The following is a 16,318-nucleotide window of genomic DNA, read 5'->3' on the forward strand; positions in this document are numbered from 1 at the left end:
CCAACAAGTCGAACACGACAGCTCCGGTCGTCTCCTACCAGCCAGACACGTCGGTACCGATCCGTACAGAGGATCTCAACCGAGATCGACCTCCAGTTTCAGGTAACCCTCGGAACATTGGCGCCGTTGCCGGGGAACCTGGAAGTCATCCCATCACCATGGCGGACAACCGTGACAACAACCACGATTCAGATTTAGAAATAGAACGCCGCACAAAAATGCGGACACCCCACTAAAAGACACCCTAGAATCCAATGGAGACAAAAATACATCTAAACCGGGAGCAATATAAGCTCTTCAAGATCGCTTGAAACAGCTTGAAGAAGAAACCCAACAATAACGAGAAATCAGAAAGGATCTACAAAGAGAGGTACAGCGACGCCGAGAATTGGAAGAAAAATTACAGCAATTAGAAGCCGATCTCAAATCGAAGGCCCCTCGGATCACTTCTGAGGAAAGCTCACGCAAAGAACAGGATCCATTCACTAGGGAGATCATGAAAACCAAAATCCCAAAGGACTTGAAACTCCCAGATATGACTTTATATGACGGTGCCACAGACCCCAACCACCATCTTAGCAATTTCAGAAGCAGAATGTACCTTACCGACGCCTCAGACGCTGTTCGCTGCAAAGCTTTCCCAACAACTCTCACGAAGACAGCAATCCGATGGTTCGACAACTTACCTCCAAATTCCATCTCAAACTTCGATGACCTGGCCAAAAAGTTCCTGGCCAGATTCTCCATCCAGAAAGATAAAGCCAAGCACGCCCCCAGTCTACTAGGGATCAAGCAAGGAGATCGGGAGAGCCTCCGCAACTACATGGAAAGATTCAACAAAACATGTATGGACATACAAAGCTTACCAACAGAGGCTGCCATCATGGGACTCATCAATGGCCTACGAGAGGGACCATTTAGCCAATCTATATCAAAGAAGTACCCTACCTCATTAGACAAAGTACAGGAGCGAGCAGAAAAATACATCAACATGGAAGAAAACGCTCGGTTGGGAGAAACCTCAAAATCTGGGAACCCCTACCGGGATAAAGACAAGGAATCCAAAAAGAAAGAAGATCGACAGGGGGAGAAAATAAAAAAGTACCATAATTACACCCCTCTCAGGGTATCCCTGGTCGACGTGTACAAAGAAGTCTGCCATACAGAGAAAATCCCCCCAGCGCGACCACTCAAAGGCAAAAGGGGAGGGGGAAACCGGAAGAAATATTGTGAATACCATTGAGTTCAAGGGCACTCCACCAACGAGTGCTTCGACTTAAAGAATATCATAGAAAAATTAGTGAGAGAAGGAAGATTAGATCGATTTCTGGCTACCCGAGATGATGACCAAAGAAAAAGACGAAGGGACGAGGATGACGAACGAACTGAACGATCACCTCGGACACCAGAAAGGCATGTCCACATGATACATGGCGGATTCGTAGCAGGAGGGATCTCCAAATCCTCTCGCAAAAGATATCTCAAAGAAGTATATCATGTCGAAGGAGAGGAAGAAGCGCTCAACATCCCAGCGATAACATTCACTAAGGAAGACGCGTCTGGCGTCATCACAGGACATGACGATCCCATGGTTATCACCATCATATTGGCAAACACCAACCTACACCTCACCTTAATAGACCAAGGGAGTTCTGCCGACATCTTATTCAAAACAGCTTTTGATAAACTCGGCTTAGAAGCAAAAGAACTTAAAGCATATCCAAACAGTCTGTTCGGGTTAGGAGATACCCCGGTTCGACCACTAGGATACATACCACTACATACAACCTTCGGAAAAGGGGACCAATCCAGGACCCTCAAAATAGATTACATCGTAGTCGATGTAAGTTCAGCTTACAATGCTCTCATAGGTCGGACAACACTCAACCAACTCGGCGCAATAGTCTCGACCCCACACCTATGTATGAAATTCCCAACTCTGAAAGGGATAGCTACGATAAAAGCTGACCAAAATATGGCACTTCGCTGTTATAACGAAAGCCTAAACCTCAGAGGAAAAGGAGAAGAGTTTCATACAATTGAACTGGGCAGAGTCTAGCAACGAGAAGAACTCCGTCCGCAACCAGAAGGCGAGATAGAGAAGATTCAAATTGGAGACACCTCGGACAAAACGACCAATATTGGCACGATCCTAAGAGGAGACTCAAAAGAATTACTGATACAATTCTTACGAGATAATGTCGATCTCTTCGCATGGAAAGCCGCAGACATGCCAGGCATAGACCCTAAGCTAATGTGCCACAAGTTGGCGGTCTACCCAGGATCTCGGCCGGTGCATCAGAGACAAAGGAAACTCGGGCCAGAACGATCCAAAGCTGTGGAAGAACAAGTACAAGCACTACTGGAGGCAGGATTTATAAGAGAAGTCAAGTACCCACTATGGCTAGCTAACGTCGTCTTGGTGAAAAAATCAAATGGGAAGTGGCGAATGTGCACCGATTACACCGACCTCAACAAAGCCTGCCCAAAAGATCCATACCCACTCCGAAGCATCGACGCTCTGGTAGATGCTTCCTCCGGATACAGATACCTCTCATTTATGGACGCATATTCGGGATACAACCAAATCCCCATGTATCCACCATATCAGGAAAAGACCTCGTTCTTAATACCAAAGGCAAACTACTGCTACATCGTGATGCCTTTCGGTCTCAAGAACGCAGGAGCTACTTATCAAAGGCTAATGAATAAAGTCTTCTCAGATCACATCGGAAAAATCATGGAAGTTTATGTGGACGACATGTTGATAAAGACACAAAACGAAGATACATTATTATCCGACCTGGCTCAAGTGTTCGACACCATAAGGAAGCACAACATGCGACTCAATCCCGCAAAATGCACTTTCGCAGTAGAAGCAGGAAAATTCTTAGGTTTCATGCTCACACAAAGGGGAATTAAAGCAAATCCAGACAAATGTCAAGCCATACTCAACATGAAGAGCCCAACCTGTGTCAAAGAAGTACAACAACTCAATGGGAGACTGGCTGCCCTATCCCGATTCTTAGCAGGAGCTGCGATAAGATCCCTTCCCTTCTATGCTACTTTAAGAAAGGGAAAACAATTTGAATGGACGACAGAATGTGAGCAAGCCTTCCAAGACTTCAAAGGGTTCTTAGGACGACCACCTATCCTATCTCGACCACGAGAAGGAGAACCGCTCATATTATATCTCGCAGTAGGGAGCCAGGCAATAGCCTCAGCACTAGTTAGAGAAGACGAAGATGGGCAACAACCTGTCTACTTCATTAGCAAGGCACTACAGGGATCCGAGCTGAACTACCAGAAAACAGAAAAATTTGCCTATACTCTTGTCCTAACATCTCGACGACTCCGCCCGTACTTCTAGGCTCACACCATTAAGGTTCGAACTAACCAGCCCATAAAAGGAATATTGCAGAAAACAGATCTAGCAGGCAGAATTCTACAATGGGCAGTCGAGTTGTCAGAGTTTGACCTCCAATATGAAGCTCGGACGGCCATCAAATCACAGTATCTGGCCGACTTTATCGCAGAATTCACAGATGCCCTAGAAACCCCCACAGAATGGAATCTTTACGTGGATGGTTCTTCAAATAAAACTGGAAGCGGCGCAGGCGTGATAATAGAAAGCAACCAAGGAACCTAAGTTGAGCTCTCCCTCAAGTTCGGGTTCCCGGCCTCAAACAACCAGGCGGAATATGAAGCATTATTAGCTGGTTTGAAGCTGGCTAAAGAGGTCGGAGCTCAAAAACTCAACATTTACAGCGATTCACAAGTGGTCACATCACAAATAACAGGGAGCTACCAAGCCAAAGATTCCACCATGAAAAAGTATTTGGATAAAACCAAGGAACAGCTCGGACAAATCGGGGAGTATAAGATCTGCTACATACCCCGTGAACAAAATGGCCGAGCTGATGCACTCTCAAAACTAGCCAGCACCAAACTAGGGGGCAACAATAGAAGCCTCATCCAGGAAATGTTGCAGAACCCGTCAATCTTGGAAGAGGAAAAAGTCATGACTATAACAAGTCAGGACCAAGGATGGATGACCCCCATAACCAACTACCTCAAAACAGGAACGCTCCCCACAGAAGAAAAGGAGGCAAAGAGGTTAAAAAGGGAAGCACAGTACTACACCATCATAAACAACATCTTGTACAAAAGAGGAATCTCTATACCTTTACTAAAATGCGTGCCGACCTCCAACACAAAGGAAGTGCTAGAAGAAATACACGGCGGCATTTGTGGCAATCATCTCGGAGCACGAGCTCTCGCCAAAAAAGTACTCCGGGCGGGATTTTATTGGCCAACTCTACAGAAGGAAGCCACAGAATTTGTAAAGACATGTCCACCATGTCAGAAACATGCCAACTTTCACATCGCCCCGCCAGAAGAGCTCATCAGCGTGACCTCGCCTTGGCCATTTGCAAAATGGGGAATCGATCTTCTCGGCCCCTTCCCACAGGGATCAGGACAAGTCAAATTCCTCATAGTAGGGGTAGATTACTTTACAAAGTGGATCGTGGCAGAGCCCCTAGCCAATGCCACCGCTCAAAGAAGCCGGAAATTCTTATATAGAAACATTGTCACGAGGTTTGGGGTTCCATATTCAATAACCACAGACAATGGCACTCAATTCACAGATGCAGGATTCAGGAAACTAGTAGCAGACTTGAATATAAAGCACCAGTACACCTCCGTTGAACACCCACAAGCCAACGGACAGGCCGAAGCCGCTAAGAAAGTCATACTGGCCGGATTAAAACGGAGATTACAAGATGCAAAAGGAGCCTGGGCAGAAGAGCTTCCACAAGTCCTATGGGCATATCGAACAACGCCACATTCCACTACGAAGGAATCTCCCTTCCGATTAGCATACAGAATAGAGGCAATGATCCCAGTAGAGATTGAGGAAGGGTCGCCTAGAGTAGTTCACTACAATGAGGAAGCAAACTCCCAACTTCAGAGAGAAGAACTCGACTTGTTACCTGAAATCCAGGAAAGAGCTCGGATCAGGGAAGAAGCTCTAAAGTGCCGAATGGCTTCCAGATATAATCAAAAGGTAGTGCTGAGAAGTTTTGCAGAGAATGATCTCATCCTAATCCGAAATGATATCGAAACAACTCGACCAGGAGAAGGAAAGCTGGCAGCAAACTGGAAAGGACCTTACCGAGTTATAGAAGTACTTGGAAAAGGCTACTACAAACTGTCTGAACTCGATGGACGAGAGCTTCCCAGGTCATGGCACACCTGCAACCTAAGAAGGTACTACAGTTAGAAGAGATAAAAGATCTCATCATTGGATGCACTCTTTTTCCTGAAAAGGTTTTTTAATGAGGCACCGAGTTGAGACTCAGACAATCCCATATGTATATATTTGCACTTTTCCTTTAAATAAAATACATTTTAGATATTCTACAAAGATTTCAAGAATCATTAATCTGAAGTATTCATCGTCCGATTATAAAGCAACAGATCGGCAGAAAGTGAAAAACAATTTCACTGCACGATCACGATAAAGACAAACCGTTCGATAAAGGTGAAAACGCGATTCACCTAAAGGACGATCTAGAGATGACAACCACTTTCTACAAATCGGCAGAGATGAACACATAATAATGTAAGAAGTTATCGAAAGTGATCTAAAAAAGAACCTGACGAGGTCTTACGGATCGCTAAAATAATAACTTAAAGACTGGTCAAACGTTAAGATGTCGAACCAAGTCAACCCAAGTTATAAGTAAACCCTGGAAAGAGGTCTGGCCAACCCTATTAAAGAGGATTACTTTAACTTAGAAGGGCCCGACATAACAAAGTCAGCCCAAAACTGAAAAGTTATCAAAGTAGTCCCTAAAAGAGATCTGACAAAGATCCAAGAAAGAAGACTACAAAAAATAACTTAAAGGAGACCGATATAACCAAGTCGGACTCCTACTACTGAAAAGTTATCAAAGTAGTCCCTAAAAGAGATCTGACAAAGATCCAAGAAAGAGGACTACAAAAACTAACTTAAAGGAGACCGATATAACCAAGTCGAACTCCTACTACTGAAAAGTTATCAAAGTAGTCCCTAAAAGAGATCTGACAAAGATCCAAGAAAGAGGACTACAAAAAAATAACTTAAAGGAGACCGATATAACCAAGTCGGACTCCTACTACTGAAAAGTTATCAAAGTAGTCCCTAAAAGAGATCTGACAAAGATCCAAGAAAGAGGACTACAAAAAATAACTTAAAGGAGACCGATATAACCAAGTCAAACTCCTACTACTGAAAAGTTATCAAAGTAGTCCCTAAAAGAGATCTGACAAAGATCCAAGAAAGAGGACTATAAAAAATAACTTAAAGGAGACCGATATAACCAAGTCGGACTCCTACTATCGAAAAAGTTATCAAAGTAATTCCTGAAAGAGACCTAACAAAGATCCAAAAAAGAGGATTACCAAAATAACTTAGAAGGGGACCAATGCAAAGGAATCGGTCACAAATACAGAAAACCGAAATACAAGTTGAATCTATACAATCACAGCCTCAAAGGATCCAAGATACAAGCAAATAAAGCAAAGTAATCCAAGGAGGTCGAGCAGCAAGATTTCGAACATCAATAGAAAAATAAAAAAGATGTCAAGTCAAACAACTACTTTTACTCAATAAAGTTATAAGGCATGGAAGGCCACCAAAACCTACCACGAAGAGATAACAAGATACTTTTTGTTCCTCATAAAAATTTGCTAAGAAGCGTCAGCAAATAAATAAAAAAGTTCTAAAAGATCCCACAAGCCGGGACAACTACAAAAATTTTCAAGAAGAGATCAGCAAGTGATGAGCGGATAATTTATACGCTTTTTGGCATTGTTTTTAGTATGTTTTTAGTAGAATCTAGTTACTTTTAGGGATGTTTTTATTAGTTTTTATGTTAAATTCACATTTCTGTGATTTCAGGTATTTTCTGGCTGAAATTGAGAGACTTGAGCAAAAATCAGATTCAGAGGTTGAAGAAGGACTGCTGATGCTGTTGGATTCTGACCTCCCAGCACTCAAAGTGGATTTTCTGGAGCTACAGAACTCAAAATGGCGCGCTTCCAATTGCGTTAGAAAGTAGACATCCAGGGCTTTCCCTCAATATATAATAGTCTATACTTTGAACGAGTTTAGATAACGTAAAAGGGCGTTGAACGCCAGTTCTATGCTGCTGTCTGGAGTTAAACGCCAGAAACAAGTCACAAACCAGAGTTGAATGCCAGAAATACGTTACAACCTGGCGTTCAACTCCAGAAAGAGCCTCTGCACGTGTAACATTCAAGCTCAGCCCAAGCACACACCAAGTGGGCCCCGGAAGTGGATTTATGCATCATTTACTTACTTCTGTAAACCCTAGTAGCTAGTTTATTATAAATAGGACTTTTTACTATTGTATTAGACATCTTTGAACATCTTGGGATGTCTCGTTCTTAGATCATGGGGGCTAGCCATTCAGCCATGCCTGAACCTTTCACTTATGTATTTTCAACGGTAGAGTTTCTACACTCCATAGATTAAGGTGTGGAGCTTTGCTGTTCCTCAAAGATTAATGCAAAGTACTACAGTTTTTCTATTCAATTCAACTTATTCCGCTTCTAAGATATTCATTCGCACTTCAACCTGAATGTGATGAACGTGACAATCATCATCATTCCCTATGAACGCGTGCCTGACAACCACTTCCGTTCTACCTTAGATTGAATGAGTATCTCTTGGATCTCTTAATCAGAATCTTCGTGGTATAAGCTAGATTGATGGCAGCATTCATGAGAGTTCGGAAAGTCTAAACCTTGTCTGTGGTATTCCGAGTAGGACTCTGGGATTGAATGACTGTGACGAACTTCAAATTCGCGAGTGCTGGGCGTAGTGACAGACGCAAAAGGAGGGTGAATCCTATTCCAGTACGATCGAGAACCTCAGATGATTAGCCGTGCTGTGACAGAGCATTTGGACCATTTTCACAAGAGGATAGGATGCAGCCATTGACAAGGGTGATGCCTCCAGACGATTAGCCATGCAGTGACAGCGCATTGGACCATTTTCCAGAGAGGATTAAAAGTAGCCATTGACAACGGTGATGTCCTTACATAAAGCCAGCCATAGAAAGGAGTAAGACTGATTGGATGAAGACAGCAGGAAAGCAGAGGTTTAGAGGGACGAAAGCATCTCCATGCATTTATCTGAAATTCTCACCAAGGATTTACATAAGTATTTCTATCCCTACTTTACTATTAATATTCGAAAACTCCATAACCATTCTATATCCGCCTGACTGAGATTTACAAGATGACCATAGCTTACTTCATACCAACAATCTCCGTGGGATCGACCCTTACTCGCGTAAGGTTTATTACTTGGACGACCCAGTGCACTTGCTGGTTAGTTGTATCGAAGTTGTGAATGAAAAATGATTTATTAAGACGTGCGTACAGAGTTTCTGGCGCCGTTGCCTGAGATCACAATTTCGTGCACCAAGTTTTTGGCGCCGTTGCCGGGGATTGTTCGAGTTTGGACAACTGACGGTTCATCTTGTTGCTCAGATTACGTAATTTTCTTTTTGTTTTCTTTTCAAAATTTTTTCAAAAAAAAAATCTTTCAAAAATTTCTCCTTTGTTTTCGAAAAAATTTTAAAATAAAAAAAATGTTTTCAAAAAAATATATGTTTTCTTCAGAATTTTTAAGAATGAATTCTAGTGTTTCATGAAGCATGTTGAAGTCTGGCTGGCTGTAAAGCCATGCCTAATCCTTCTGGGTAGGGAATGTCAGGCGTGTCATGTCTGAGTTACATGCTAAAGCTTGGCTGGCTATTAAGCCATGCCTGACCCTTTGATTGGAGCTTTAGTTTAAAGAGCATAAGATTCCTGGAATTCATATTAAAAATTTTGGAATCCTTATTTTTATTTTTCAAATAATTTTCGAAAAATCCAAAAAAAAAATCATAAAATCATAAAAATAAAAAATATTTCATGTTTCTTGTTTGAGTCATGTGTCATGTTATAAGTTTGGTGTCAATTGCATGTTCATGTTGCATTTTTCGAAAAAAATCATGCATTCATGGTGTTCTTCATGATCTTCAAGTTGTTCTTGATAAATCTTCTTGTTTGATCTTGATGTTTTCTTGTTTTGTGTCTTTTCTTATTTTTCATATGCATTTTTGCATTCATAGTGTCTAAACATGAAAGATTTCTAAGTTTGGTGTCTTGCATGTTTTCTTTGCATATAAAAATTTTCAAAAATAAGTTCTTGATGTTCATCTTGACATTGAAAGTGTTCTTGGTGTTCATCTTGACATTCATAACATTCTTGCATGCATTCCTTGTTTTGATCCAAAAAGAAAAGAGAAAAACATGAAAATGATGTTTTAATTTTTTTCTCTCTCATCATAAAAATTCAAAAAAAAATAAAAAAAAAAATATCTTTCCCTTTTTCTCTCTTAAAATTTCGAAAATTAGATTTGACTTTTAAAAAATTTTTAAAATCTAGTTGTTTTTAAGAGTCAAATCAAATTTTCAATTTAAAAATCTTATCTTTTTCAAAATCTTTTTCAAAAATCAAATCTTTTTCATTTTTCTTAGTTATTTTCGAAAATTTTAAAAATATTTTTCAAAAAAATCTTTTTCTTATCTTTATCTCATAATTTTCGAAAATAACATCATCAATTAATATTTTGATTCAAAAAATTCAAGTTTGTTACTTGCTTGTTAAGAAAGATTCAAACTTTAAGTTCTAGAATCATATCTTGTGATTTCTTGTGAATCAAGTCATTAATTGTGATTTTAAAAATTAAATCTTTTTCAAAACTAATTTCAATCATATCTTTTCAAAAATATCTTCTTATCTTATCTTTTTTCAAAATTTGATTTTAAAATATCTTTTCTAACTTCTTATCTTCTTATCTTTTCAAAATTGATTTTCAAATTTGTTTCAACTAACTAACTAACTTTTTGTTTGTTTCTTTTCTTTTTCAAAACCACCTAACTAACTCTCTCTCTCTAATTTTCGAAAATATCTCCCCCCTTTTTCAAAATTTCTTTTTAATTAACTAATTATTTTAATTTTTGATTTTAATTTTCGAAAACTACTAACCTTTTTCAAAAACTATTTTCAAAAATCACTAACCCTTTTTCAAAAATAATTTTCGAAAATCCTTCTCCCTCATCTCCTTCTAATTATTTATTCATCTACTAACACTTCTCTTCATCTCACATCACTGCTCCTATCCTTACCCTTGTGTTTGGATTCTTCATTCTTCTTCACCCCTATTCCTTTTCTTCTTCTACTAACAATAACGAACCTCTTTACTGTGACATAGAGGATTCCTCTTCTTTTCTTGTTCTCTTCTCTTTCTTATGAGCAGGAACAAGGAAAAAGGCATTCTTGTTGAAGCTGATCCAGAACCTGAAAGGACTCTGAAGAGGAAACTAAGAGAAGTTAAATTACAACAATCCAGAGACAACCTTATTGAAAATTTCGAACAAGTAAAGGAGATGGCAGCCGAACCCAACAACAATAATGCAAGGAGAATGCTTGGTGACTTTACTGCACCAAATTCCAATTTACATGGAAGAAGCATCTCCATTCCTGCCATTGGAGCAAACAACTTTGAGCTGAAACCTCAATTAGTTTCTCTGATGCAGCAGAACTGCAAGTTTCATGGACTTCCATCTGAAGATCCTTTTCAGTTCTTAACTGAATTCTTGCAGATATGTGATACTGTTAAGACTATTGGAGTAGATCCTGAAGTCTACAGGCTCATGCTTTTCCCTTTTGCTGTAAGAGATAGAGCTAGAGTATGGTTGGACTCTCAACCTAAGGATAGCCTGAACTCTTGGGATAAGCTGGTCAAGGCTTTCTTAGCCAAGTTCTTTCCTCCTCAAAAGCTGAGTAAGCTTAGAGTGGATGTTCAGACCTTCAGACAGAAAGAAGGTGAATCACTCTATGAAGCTTGGGAGAGATATAAAGGACTGACCAAAAAGTGTCCTTCTGACATGCTTTCATAATGGATCATCCTGGATATATTCTATGATGGTCTGTCTGAGTTAGCTAAGATGTCATTGGATACTTCTGCAGGTGGATCCATTCACCTAAAGAAAATGCCTGCAGAAGCTCAAGAACTCATTGACATGGTTGCTAATAACCAGTTCATGTACACTTCTGAAAGGAATCCTGTGAGTAATGGGACGCCTATGAAGAAGGGAGTTCTTGAAATTGATACTCTGAATGCCATATTGGCTCAGAACAAAATATTGACTCAGCAAGTCAATATAATTTCTCAGAGTCTGAATGAAATGCAAGCTGCATCCAACAGTACTCAAGAGGCATCTTCTGAAGAAGAAGCTAGAGATCCTGAAAACCCTGCAATAGCAGAGGTAAATTATATGGGTGAACCTTATGGAAACACCTTAACCCATCATGGAGAAATCACCCAAATTTCTCATAGAAGGATCAAAAGCCTCAACAAGGCTTTAATAATGGTGGAAGAAATAGGTTTAACAATAGTAAACCTTTTCCATCATCCACTCAGCAACAGACAGAGAACTCTGAACAAAATACCTCTAATTTATCAAACTTAGTCTCTGATCTATCTAAGGCCACTGTGAGTTTCATGAATGAAACAAGGTCATCCATTAGAAATTTGGAGGCACAAGTGGGCCAGCTGAGTAAAAGGATCACTGAAATCCCTCCTAGTACTCTCCCAAGCAATACAGAAGAAAATCCAAAAGGAGAGTGCAAGGCCATTGAATTGATCACCATGGTCGAACCTGTGAAGGAAGGAGAGGACGTGAATCCCAAGGAGGAAGACCTCCTGGGACGTCCAGTGATCAATAAGGAGCTTCCCTTTGAGGAACTAAAGGAATCTGAGACTCATCTAGGGACCATAGAGATTCCATTAAACCTTCTTATGCCATTCATGAGCTCTGATGAGTATTCCTCTTCTGAAGAGAATGACGATGTTACTGAAGAGCAAACTGCCAAGTTTCTTGGTGCAATCATGAAGCTAAATGCCAAATTATTTGGTATTGAGACTTGGGAAGATGAACCTCCCTTGTTCACCAATGAACTAAGTGATCTGGATCAACTGACATTGCCTCAGAAGAAATAGAATCCTGGAAAGTTCGTAATACCTTGTACCATAGGCAACATGATCTTTGAAAAGGCTCTGTGTGACCTTGGTTCAGGGATAAACCTCATGCCCTCTCTGTAATAGAGAAACTGGGAATCTATGGGGTACAAACTGCTAAAATCTCATTAGAGATGGCAGACAATTCAAGAAAACAGGCTTATGGACAAGTAGAGGATGTGTTAGTAAAGGTTGAAGGCCTTTACATCCCTGCTGATTTCATAGTCCTTGATACTGGGAAGGATGAGGATGAATTCATCATCCTTGGAAGACCCTTCCTAGCCACAGCAAGAGCTGTGATTGATGTTGACAGAGGTGAATTAGTCCTTCAATTGAATGAGGACTCCCTTGTGTTCACAACTCAAGGTTACCCTTCTGTAAACATGGAGAGGAAGCATAAAAAGCTTCTCTCACTACAGAGTCAACCAGAGTCCCCACAGTCAGACTTCAAGTTTGGTGTTGGGAGGCCACAACCAAACTCTAAGTTTGGTGTTGAACTCCCATATCCAAACTCTAAGTTTGGTGTTGGGGAGTCTCAACAATGCTCTGAACATATGTGAGGCTCCATGGGAGCCCACTGTCAAGCTACTGACATTAAAGAAGCGCTTGTTGGGAGGCAACCCAATTCTTATTTATCTAATTCTATTTTTCTTGTTCTTTCATGTTTTATTAGGTTCATGATCATGTGGAGTCACAAAATAAATAAAAATCAAAAACGGAATCAAAAACAGCAGAAGAAAAATCACACCCTGGAGGAAGACCTTACTAGCGTTTAAACGCCAGTAAGAAGCACCTGGCTGGTGTTCAACGCCAGAACAGAGCATGGTTCTGGCGCTGAACGCCCAAAATGGGCAGCATCTGGGTGTTTGAACGCCAGAATTGCACCTTGGAGAAGAGCTGGCGCTGAACGCCCAGAACAAGCATGGTTCTGGCGTTCAACGCCAGAAATGGGCAACAAATGGGCGTTCAACACCCAGAACAAGCACCAATCTGGCGCTGAACGCCCAGAGTTGTGTGCAAAGGCATTTTACATGCCTAATTTGGTGCAAGGTTGTAAATCCTTAAACACCTCAGGATCTGTGGACCCCACAGGATCCCCACCTACCTCCACTCACTTCTTCTCACCCTTCTTTCACACAATCCATAAACACTCTTCCCCAAAACTCTTCACCAATCACCTCAATCTCTCTTCCCTATCACCACTTCACCACTCACATCCATCCACTCTTCCCCATAAACCTACCTCATAAACTCCACCTACCTTCAAAATTCAAAATCAATTTCCCACCCAACCCACCCTAAATGGCCGAACCTAACCCCTCCTCCCTTCCCTATATAAAGCCCTCCATTCTTTCTCATTTTCACACAACACAACCCTCTCTTCTCTTCTTGGCCGAATACACCTCTCTCCCTCTCCTCCATTTCTTCTTCTTCTTCATCTATTCTTTTTTCTCTTGCTCGAGGGCGAGCAATATTCTAAGTTTGGTGTGGTAAAAGCATAAGCTTTTTGTTTTTCCATTACCATTGATGGCACCCAAGACCGGAGAATCCTCTAGAAAAGGGAAAGGGAAGACAAAAGCTTCCACCTCCGAGTCATGGAAGATGGAAAGATTCATCTCCAAAGCTCATCAAGACCACTTCTATGATGTTGTGGTCAAGAAGAAGGTGATCCCCGAGGTCCCTTTCAAACTCAGGAGAAATGAGTATCCGGATATCCGACATGAAATCCAAAGAAGAGGTTGGAAAGTTCTAACAAAACCCATCCAACAAGTTGGCATCCTAATGGTTCAAGAGTTCTATGCCAATGCATGGATCACTAGGAACCATGATCAAAGTAAGAACCCGGACCCAAAGAATTATCTCACCATGGTTCGGGGGAAATACTTAGATTTTAGTCCGGAAAATGTGAGGTTGGCGTTTAACTTGCCTATGATGCAAGGAGATGCACGCCCCTACACTAGAAGTGTCAACTTTAATCAAAGGTTGGACCAAGTCCTCATGGACATATGTGTGGAAGGAGCTCAATGGAAGATTGACTCCAAAGGCAAGCCGGTTCAACTAAGAAGACTGGACCTCAAGCCTGTAGCTAGAGGATGGTTAGAGTTCATACAACGCTCCATCATCCCTACTAGCAACCGATCCGAAGTTACTGTGGATCAGGCCATCATGATTCATAGCATCATGATTGGAGAGGAAGTAGAAGTTCATGAAATCATCTCCCTTGAACTCTACAAAATAGCCGAAAAGTCCTCCCCCATGGCAAGGCTAGCTTTTCCTCATCTTATTTGCCATCTATGTTACTCAGCCGGAGCTTTCATAGAAGGAGACATTCCCATTGAGGAAGAGAAGACCATCACTAAGAAAAGGATGGAGCAAGCAAGAGAGCCCATTCATGGAGCTCAAGAGGCGCATGAAGCTCATCACCATGAGATCCCGGAGATGCCTCAAATGCATTTTCCTCCACAAAATTATTGGGAGCAAATCAACACCTCCCTAGGAGAATTAAGTTCCAACATGGGGCAATTAAGGGTGGAACATCAAGAGCACTCCATCATCCTTCATGAAATTAGAGAAGATCAAAAAGCAATGAGGGAGGAGCAACAAAGACAAGGAAGAGACATAGAAGAGCTCAAGGACATCATTGGTTCCTCAAGAAGGAAACGCACCCATCACTAAGGTGGACTCATTCTTTGTTCTTACTTTCTCTGTTTTTCGTTCTCTATGTTAAGTGCTTATCTATGTTTGTGTCTTCATTACATAATCATTAGTATTTAGTAACTTTGTCTTAAAGTTATGAATGTCCTATGAATCCATCACCTCTCTTAAATGAAAACTGTTTTAATTCAAAAGAATAAGAAGTACATGAGTTTCGAATTTATCCTTGAACTTAGTTTAATTATATTGATGTGGTGACAATGCTTCTTGTTTTCTGAATGAATGCTTGAATAGTGCATATGTCTTTTGAAGTTGTTGTTTAAGAATGTTAAATATGTTGGCTCTTGAAAGAATGATAATAAGGAGACATGTTATTTGATAATCTGAAAAATCATAAAAATGATTCTTGAAGCAAGAAAAAGTAGCAAAGAACAAAGCTTGCAGAAAAAAAAGAGAAAAAAATAGGCGAAAAAAATAGAAAGAAAAAGAAAAAGCAAGCAGAAAAAGCCAAAAGCTCTTAAAACTAAGAGGCAAGAGCAAAAAGCCAATAACCCTTAAAACCAAAAGGCAAGGGCAAATAAAAAGGATCCCAAGGCTTTGAGCATCAGTGGATAGGAGGGCCTAAAGGAATAAAATCCTGGTCTAAGCGGCTAAACCAAGCTGTCCCTAACCATGTGCTTGTGGCGTGAAGGTGTCAAGTTAAAACTTGAGACTGAGCGGTTAAAGTCATGGTCCAAAAAAAAAAAAGAGTGTGCTTAAGAACCCTGGACACCTCTAATTGGGGACTTTAGCAAAGCTGAGTCACAATCTGAAAAGGTTCACCCAATTATGTGTCTGTGGCATTTATATATCAGGTGGTAATACTGGAAAACAAAGTGCTTAGGGCCACGGCCAAGACTCATAAAATGGCTGTGTTCAAGAATCATCATACTGAACTAGGAGAATCAATAACACTATCTGAACTCTGAGTTCCTATACAAGCCAATCATTCTGAACTTCAATGGATAAAGTGAGATGCCAAAACTATTCAAGAGGCAAAAAGCTACAAGTCCCACTCATCTGATTGGAGCTATGTTTCATTGATAGTTTGGAATTTATAGTATATTCTCTTCTTTTTATCCTATTTAATTTTCAGTTGCTTGGGGACAAGCAACAATTTAAGTTTGGTGTTGTGATGAGCGAATAATTTATACGCTTTTTGGCATTATTTTTAGTATGTTTTTAGTAGAATCTAGTTACTTTTAGGGATGTTTTTATTAGTTTTTATGTTAAATTCATATTTCTGGACTTTACTATGAGTTTGTGTTTTTCTGTGATTTCAGGTATTTTCTGGCTGAAATTGAGGGACTTGAGCAAAAATCAGATTCAGAGGTTGAAGAAGGACTGCTGATGCTGTTGGATTCTGACCTCCCTGCACTCAAAGTGGATTTTCTGGAGCTACAGAACTCAAAATGGCGTGCTTCCAATTGCGTTGGAAAGTAGACATCTCGGGCTTTCCAGCAATGTATAATAGTCCA

The 16,318-nt window shown here is 40.6% G+C and overlaps 1 non-coding gene across 1 annotated transcript; it reads right to left on the reverse strand.

The window, feature by feature from the left end:
• Positions 1 to 10,911: 10,911 nt before the first annotated feature.
• Positions 10,912 to 11,019, reverse strand: LOC148563930 (small nucleolar RNA R71). The gene has a single exon (XR_015885251.1). It is a non-coding gene; the product is annotated as a small nucleolar RNA R71 (small nucleolar RNA).
• Positions 11,020 to 16,318: the final 5,299 nt, after the last annotated feature.

This window comes from Arachis ipaensis, chromosome B5 (genome assembly GCF_059453495.1).
Source record: "Arachis ipaensis isolate K30076 ecotype BB chromosome B5, ASM5945349v1, whole genome shotgun sequence".
In the NCBI taxonomy this organism is placed as follows: Eukaryota; Viridiplantae; Streptophyta; class Magnoliopsida; order Fabales; family Fabaceae; genus Arachis; species Arachis ipaensis.